Consider the following 7,127-nt stretch of genomic DNA (forward strand, 5'->3'; position numbering starts at 1 on the left):
GTCTTTTGCAGATCAAAAGCTGTAAATTTTGATCAGGTGAGTTAATTTTTTCTTTTGCGAATTGTTTTTATCAAGTATAAGAAGTGTTTTCCTTGCCCTAGTGTTATTGCTGAATTTTACCTCAAATCTGTGCTGTTAATTTTAGGTATCATAAAAAAGATAGTCCTGAACAATTCACTGTTCTATTCACTTTTAGGATTTGAAGAAAATCCTATTAACTCTGTTGTACACTACTATCTCTGGGAAGTCCTGAAAGCAAGTTTTCCTGACCTCAGTGACAGGTAATGAACATTCTTAAATTATGTAGTGACTGAATTACATAATTTCAGCATGTTTCTCTCTGTGTACATATGTTATATTCTGCCTACCAATTATTTTGCAACAATTTTATAACCAACTTCTAGAAGGCCTTCTACTTTAAATCTTGTATTTTTTACATGTTTTATCCATGTTTTTTCTGTTGTCCTCATTTGCCCACCAATTTTAGCATTTTTACTCAATTGGTGTGATGTAAAATGCTACCACCACTCTGGAAAACAGTTTAGCAGCTCTTGGACCCACCTGTATCTCTTTAAATTTGAGCCACTTCAAATCAGCAATAAAAATAAAAAATAAGAACAGTTGTTGAGTTACTGAAGAGAGACTGAGTATGTCTGAGGACTAGAGCAGCTCACTTACCACGACGGTTCTCTCGAATTCCACATTTACATCATTCTGAGATCATCATCATCATCACACAGCAATGCCAAATCAGAAAATCAGAGGGAATTTGAATTGGTAAGAGTTGTGTCCCTTTCACTACAGCAGAGGTTTTCATTCAGTGAAGTCCCTATATAAAAACTACTGACTACTAACAAAATTTAGCAAAGGCAAGGGAAGAAGGCTGACGTCTTTTCAAGGACACTTTCACTGTACCTCTTATGATCCTAGGCTTCGTCATAAGCCTTCTTCTAAACTGTCGACTATAGAGGGTCAAATGTTCAATGATTTTGGGATCATGATATGGAAACATCAGAAAAGGATGAAATGTAACTTTGTTTGATCCCCTAACTTGATAAAGAATTAATTTCAATGAAACAATATTGAAGGCCAGAACTTTCATATTCTCCTCACTGACCCAGCATATTGTCCCCATTCAACTTTTAAAAGTTGCTATTCAATATTTCATAATTAAATGAATCAATTTACTTTGCAGTAACTGTATTATTAATTGCTTCCTACACAGTTGCTGTGCCAAGGAATTTGAAAGACTTTATTGACTAATGTATAAACAACATTGCTCTTGCTCAGTAAAAATAGCATTTCGAAGGTTTATGGTGGATTTCAGGGAAAGGGTCATTATCATTACCTAAAGTCTATCTAAGGGATTTAGTTCTGAATTAGAAAAAAAGTAACTTTTTCAACTAGATGTCTCGGAAGTTGACAGAATAGAATCTTTCTAAAGAAGAGCTCTTGTATATAAAGAAAAGCCTTAGCTCTGGCTGCCAGCATGTTTGATTAAAGCCGAAATTCTCATAAGGATACATCCTTGTTATAATCAGGCCATGCATTTTTAACATTAGTCACATTATATCACCTTGGGTGGGTGCCTAGCACAAGAGAACAGATATTGTGACTTGAATTGCAACATGCAAGCTATACAACTATACTTTGTTTTGAAAAAATTTTAATATATTAATTTTTATGCTGAAAGGTAGCATTTAATATCTTTATCACTTGACAGAAGATGGAACTGGCCAGCTCAACTTCTGAAACACTTGCAGTATCTAAGAAAATTAGAGAACGAGATTCTTCTAACAGCATCTAACATTTTGTTTAGGGTACGTTAAATTCTGATTTATCATGAGATAAATGAGTGGAGATACCAATTCAACTCTTCACTGGCCTTGTGCCTCACCTGACTTTCTTTTTTAAGGAGGCTTGACATAAAAATATATTAAGGATTTTTTATTTTGAATTATATAGAATTATATAAATAACATTTTCACTTTTATCTAATGCTTTATGCCCCACTGCCTCTAAGACCTAGATTAAAGATCTTTCATTGGGGTCAGAGTTAATATTTTACAAAGTAATTCGCAGATTTGTAATAAAAGCCAAGCCCATTGAATCTTAACCTGCCCAGAGGGATTAGGTAGAACCTCAATTAAAATAATATTGTTATCTCCTATGACTCATTTACCTCTAAATACTGGTTACCAGGATCCTGATTTAGAGCTAAACAGGCAATCTAAATAAACTAACCTGACAAAATGAGAACCATTACCAATATCTGCAGCATAATAGACTCTTATCTCTGACTTAACATATTTCAAATTATTTTATTAATAGATCAATGCTTGATATTTTAAGTGAATTAACATTTTTTTAAAGATTTTATTTATTTTTTGACAGAGAGAGACACAGTGAGAGAGGGAACACAAGCAGGGGGAGTGGGAGAGGGAGAAAGCAGGCCTCCCGCGGAGCAAGGAGCCCAATGCGGGGCTCGATCCCAGGACCCGGGGATCATGACCTGAGCTGAAGGCAAATGCTTAACGACTGAGCCACCCAGGAGCCCCTAAGTGAATTAACATGTTTTAATTTATTCACTAAACACCATTAAACTATGCATGATCCCTGGTATATGAAGAATTTACATATGATGTTAAAGGTACTGAGTAGAGGTTTCTTTTTTTTCCCCATTTATGTTTTTCTACATTTTCCACATTGTCCACAATGCTATGAAAATAAAATATTTTTTATTTTTGAAAATTAAATGTTACTTCAAATAAAAAGGAACTACTTCTTCAGGCCCCAAGTTTGAGGAGAAAGTGTCAGATTAATCATAATCTATAGGGACATAAAACGTGGACAACACCTAGATTTCTTAAACTGAAAAGTAATTGTAAGGCAACACAATAAAAATCCATGCTAAAGGATTCTCATTGTATAGCCAGATGCTTACTAAAAGCAGGTCAGGGAAGGTTTATCATACAATAATTTATCAGGGACTATTTTTTAAAGACAATGCCATAAAACGACTGTTGAAATATCAGGTATGGATTGGTGGAGAGAAATTTGAGGGAAGATCTTCGGTTTGACATTATGTAGGTGAAAGATAAAAATAGGACATATACTTTTTACAGGTATGTATAATAAAGTTTTGTCCCTGGGGCGCCTGGGTGGCTCAGTCGGTTAGGCATCTGCCTTCCACTCAGGTCACGATCCTGGGGTCCTGGGTTTGAGCCCCACGTCGGGCTCCCTGCTCAGCGGGGAATCTGCTTCTCCCTCTGCCCCTCCCACCAGCTTGTGCTCTCTCTTGCCATCTCTCTCAAATAAATAAAATCTTAAAAAAAAAAAAAAGTTTTGGTGCTGAAATTGAGAATAGGATCATTGTTTTAAAGTCTCTTTACTGACTCCTCTAAATTATAAAAATAGAGTTATCTTTACTATGTAAATTTTGCTTTAAATTATAATAGTCCTGGGGTGCCTGGGTGGCTTAGTTGGTTGAGTGACTGACTCTTGATTTTGGCTCATTACTACTACTACTACTAGAACTACTACTCCTGTCATGATCTCAGGGTTGGGCTCCATGCCCAGCGTGAGCCTGCTTATCTCTCTCTCCCTCTGCCTTCCCTCACCCCCCTCCACTTGTGTGCTCTCTCTCGCTCTCAAAAAAAAAGAAAAGAAAAGAAGAGAAATGAAAAGTATGACAGTCTTTCTGAGTAAGACCAAACCAAACTCCATCTGAGAAGTCCATAGAACTTCTTACTGTCGAAAGGACGATTGTGTAGCCCTATTAGCTCATGCCTTTTCTTACATGATTATATAAAAGCAAAAATAAAAATACTTTAGAATTGGGAATAAGATTTAAATATCACTTCAAATGTAGACAATGTGACAATTTATCAAATCACATATTTATTCAGCACATGGGCCAAGCTTTTGACAATGAGTTATGCAGAACATGAAGAAGCCTAAGACTGAGGTCTTGCCTTCAGAAGATATCCAGACTGAAGAGCCTCTACCTTGTTCACACATAGAGAGCCTCTACCTTGCTCACACATACAGAATTTGCTTACAGATGCACTTAACAAGCTCCACAGCTATATTCATAGCTTTGTATTATATAGTTAGATGAATGAAAGTGGGTTTTCTCTTCTTTTAGGGAGGTAAAGAAAAAAAAAAACACAGTATGAGAAAAAGACTTAATTTTTAGAATTAGGTTAATAAAAGCATGTGAATATGCCAATTAATATTTACTGTCTTCTCGGGGTGCCTGGGTGGCTCAGTCGTTAATTGTCTGCCTTCGGCTCAGGTCATGATCCTAGGGTCCTGGGATCAAGCCCTGCATCAGGCTCCCTGCTCTGCGGGAAGCTTGCTTCTCCCTCTCCCGCTCCCCCTGCTCGTGTTCCCTCTCTCGCTATGTCTCTCTCTGTCAAATAAATAAATAGTCTTAAAAAAAATTTACTATCTTCTGACACAAATTGTTACAAGTTCTGTTATGAGATATTAAAGGGTATGTACCCTATTGTGAAACCATCATGAACAAGTTGGTTCTCTAGCTTTTTATTTTTAATAGCATTTTCTTTAATGTTTTCTCCATAGATAATATAACCTCCTCATAAAATCAGCTATTTGTATCTATTAGAAAAACTTTGGTCCAATTATTGCCAAATATTAAACTACTCAAAAAAGTTTCCTTTGCAGAGTCTAATTTCTTCCATTAAAAAATAAAATCAGGGGTAGTCGACTCTCAGAAACGTAGGAGGCGGCTCTTGCGGGAGCTGCGGCTCTGTTGCTCTACCTCGGCATCTCTCTCCATGGCAGTTCCCGAGACCCGCCCCAACCACACTATTTATATCGACAATCTCAACGAGAAGATCAAGAAGGATGAGCTGAAGAAGTCCCTCTATGCCATCTTCTCCCAGTTTGGCCAGATCCTGGATATCCTGGTTTCCCGAAGCCTGAAGATGAGGGGCCAGGCATTTGTCATTTTCAAGGAGGTCAGCAGCGCCACCAATGCCCTGTGCTCCATGCAGGGTTTCCCCTTCTACGACAAGCCCATGCACATTCAGTATGCCAAGACTGACTCGGATATCATTGCCAAGATGAAGGGCACCTTCGTGGAGCGGGACCGTAAGCGGGAGAAGAGGAAGCCCAAGAGCCAGGAGACTCCAGCGGCCAAGAAGGCCGTACAGGGTGGGGCAGCCGCCCCGTGGTGGGGGCTGTCCAGGGGCCTGTCCCGGGCATGCCCCCGATGACCCAGGCGCCCCGCATCATGCACCACATGCCTGGCCAGCCTCCCTATATGCCGCCTCCTGGCATGATCCCACCTCCAGGCCTGGCTCCTGGCCAGATCCCGCCAGGGGCCATGCCCCCGCCGCAGCTTATGCCGGGGCAGATGCCGCCTGCTCAGCCTCTTTCAGAAAATCCACCAAATCACATCTTATTCCTCACCAACTTGCCCGAGGAGACCAACGAGCTCATGTTGTCCATGCTTTTCAACCAGTTCCCTGGCTTCAAGGAGGTCCGACTGGTCCCTGGGCGGCACGACATTGCCTTTGTGGAGTTTGACAATGAGGTACAGGCAGGGGCTGCTCGTGATGCACTGCAGGGCTTCAAGATCACCCAGAACAATGCCATGAAGATCTCCTTTGCCAAGAAGTAGCACCTTTTCCCCCTGCCTGCCCCTGCCCCCTGTTCTGGGGCCACCCCTTCCCCCCCTTGGCTCGACCCCCTGAAGGTAAGTCCCCCTCAGGGGCCTTCTCAGAGCCGTGTGTGAGTGAGTGGTCGCCACACAGCATTGTACCCAGAGTCTGTCCCCAGACATTGCACCTGGCGCTGTTAGGTTGGAATTAAAATGGTTTTTTTGAGGAAAAAATAAATAAATAAATAAAATAAAATCAGGGGCGCCTGGGTGGCTCAGTCAGTTAAGCGACTGCCTTCAGCTCAGGTCATGATCCTGGAGTCCCAGGATCGAGTCCCACATCGGGCTCCCTGCTCAGCGGGGAGTCTGCTTCTCCCTCTGACCCTCCCCCCTCTCATGTGCTCTCTCTCATTCTCTCTCTCTCTGTCTCAAATAGATAAATAAAATCTTTAAAAAAATCAATTTCTAGTATTTCATTTGGTGGTGGTTACAAACCAGTGGTCAAAGGAAACATGCATGCAAATTGTATTTCTAACAGCATTCCTCCAGAAACATGTTTCATGACATAGAAGTCTTGAAATCAGGAGAAACGGGAGCAAGATGGCAGAGGAGTAAGAGACCTGGATTTCGTCTGGTCTCAGGAATTCAGCTGAATAGGGATCAAACCATTCTGAACACCTACAAACTGAACAGGAGATTGAAGATAAGAATAGTAACAACACTCTGAACAGAAAAGCGACCACTTTCTGGAAGGTAGGACGTGCAGAGAAGTGAATCCAAGGCAATATTCGGGAGGATAGACGGCGGGGGAGGGGGTCTCCATCAACCGCTTCTGGCAAGTGATAGAGCCGTGGAGCACAAAATCAGAACTTTGAGAAGTCGGCTCCACTGAGGGACGATGCTCCAGTGGCTAACTGGGGGGTGGAACCCTCATGGGACAGTGTGGTCTCAGAACCCTCGGGGTCACAGAAAGACCGGGGGTGTCTGAGTGTAGCAGAGCTCCCAGGTATCGGAGCAGGGAAGCCGGCTGCAGAGATGGAAGCGAGGCACGGGCTCTCAGCTCCGGGTTGCCATAAACTGTGATCCGCGGCCCACTCGGGCCGCTGCTCCTCCAGCAGGGACCCAACAAGTGGCAGATCCGGGGAGACTCCCCTTCCTCCCCCGGGAGGAGTGGTGCGGGAGCGCACTGCAGGGATCTACTGGGTTTGGAGACTCCACACGGGGTCGGGTACCAGAGATAGAAACGCTCGGTCACAGGCCGGGTGAGCACGGAGTGCAGCCGGAGACCGGGGAGACAGGAGTGACTGCTTTTCTCTGGGGGCGCACTGAGGAGTGGGGCCCCGAGTTCTCGGCTCCTGCGGGTGGAGATTAGGAGGCCACCATTTTCGCCCTGGTCCTCCAAAGCTGTACCGAGAGCTTGCAGGGAACAAAAGCTCCTGAGAGCAAACCGGAGCAGCTTGCTTAGCCCGGACTCACAAGGGCGGGGCAATTCCGCCTC

At 42.8% G+C, this 7,127-nt stretch overlaps 1 protein-coding gene and 1 pseudogene across 4 annotated transcripts in view; one reads left to right on the plus strand and one right to left on the minus strand.

Annotated features, from left to right (window-relative positions):
- Positions 1 to 7,127, minus strand: part of LUZP2 (leucine zipper protein 2) — a 478,379-nt gene that overhangs the window by 440,636 nt on the left and 30,616 nt on the right. The window lies entirely within an intron of this gene.
- On the plus strand, positions 4,730 to 5,850 carry LOC112829493 (U1 small nuclear ribonucleoprotein A pseudogene; annotated as a pseudogene).

The sequence above is a fragment of the Callorhinus ursinus genome, unplaced genomic scaffold, assembly GCF_003265705.2.
Source record: "Callorhinus ursinus isolate GAN/ISIS: 27379988/994484 unplaced genomic scaffold, GSC_fseal_2.0 scaffold21, whole genome shotgun sequence".
Classification (NCBI taxonomy): domain Eukaryota; kingdom Metazoa; phylum Chordata; class Mammalia; order Carnivora; family Otariidae; genus Callorhinus; species Callorhinus ursinus.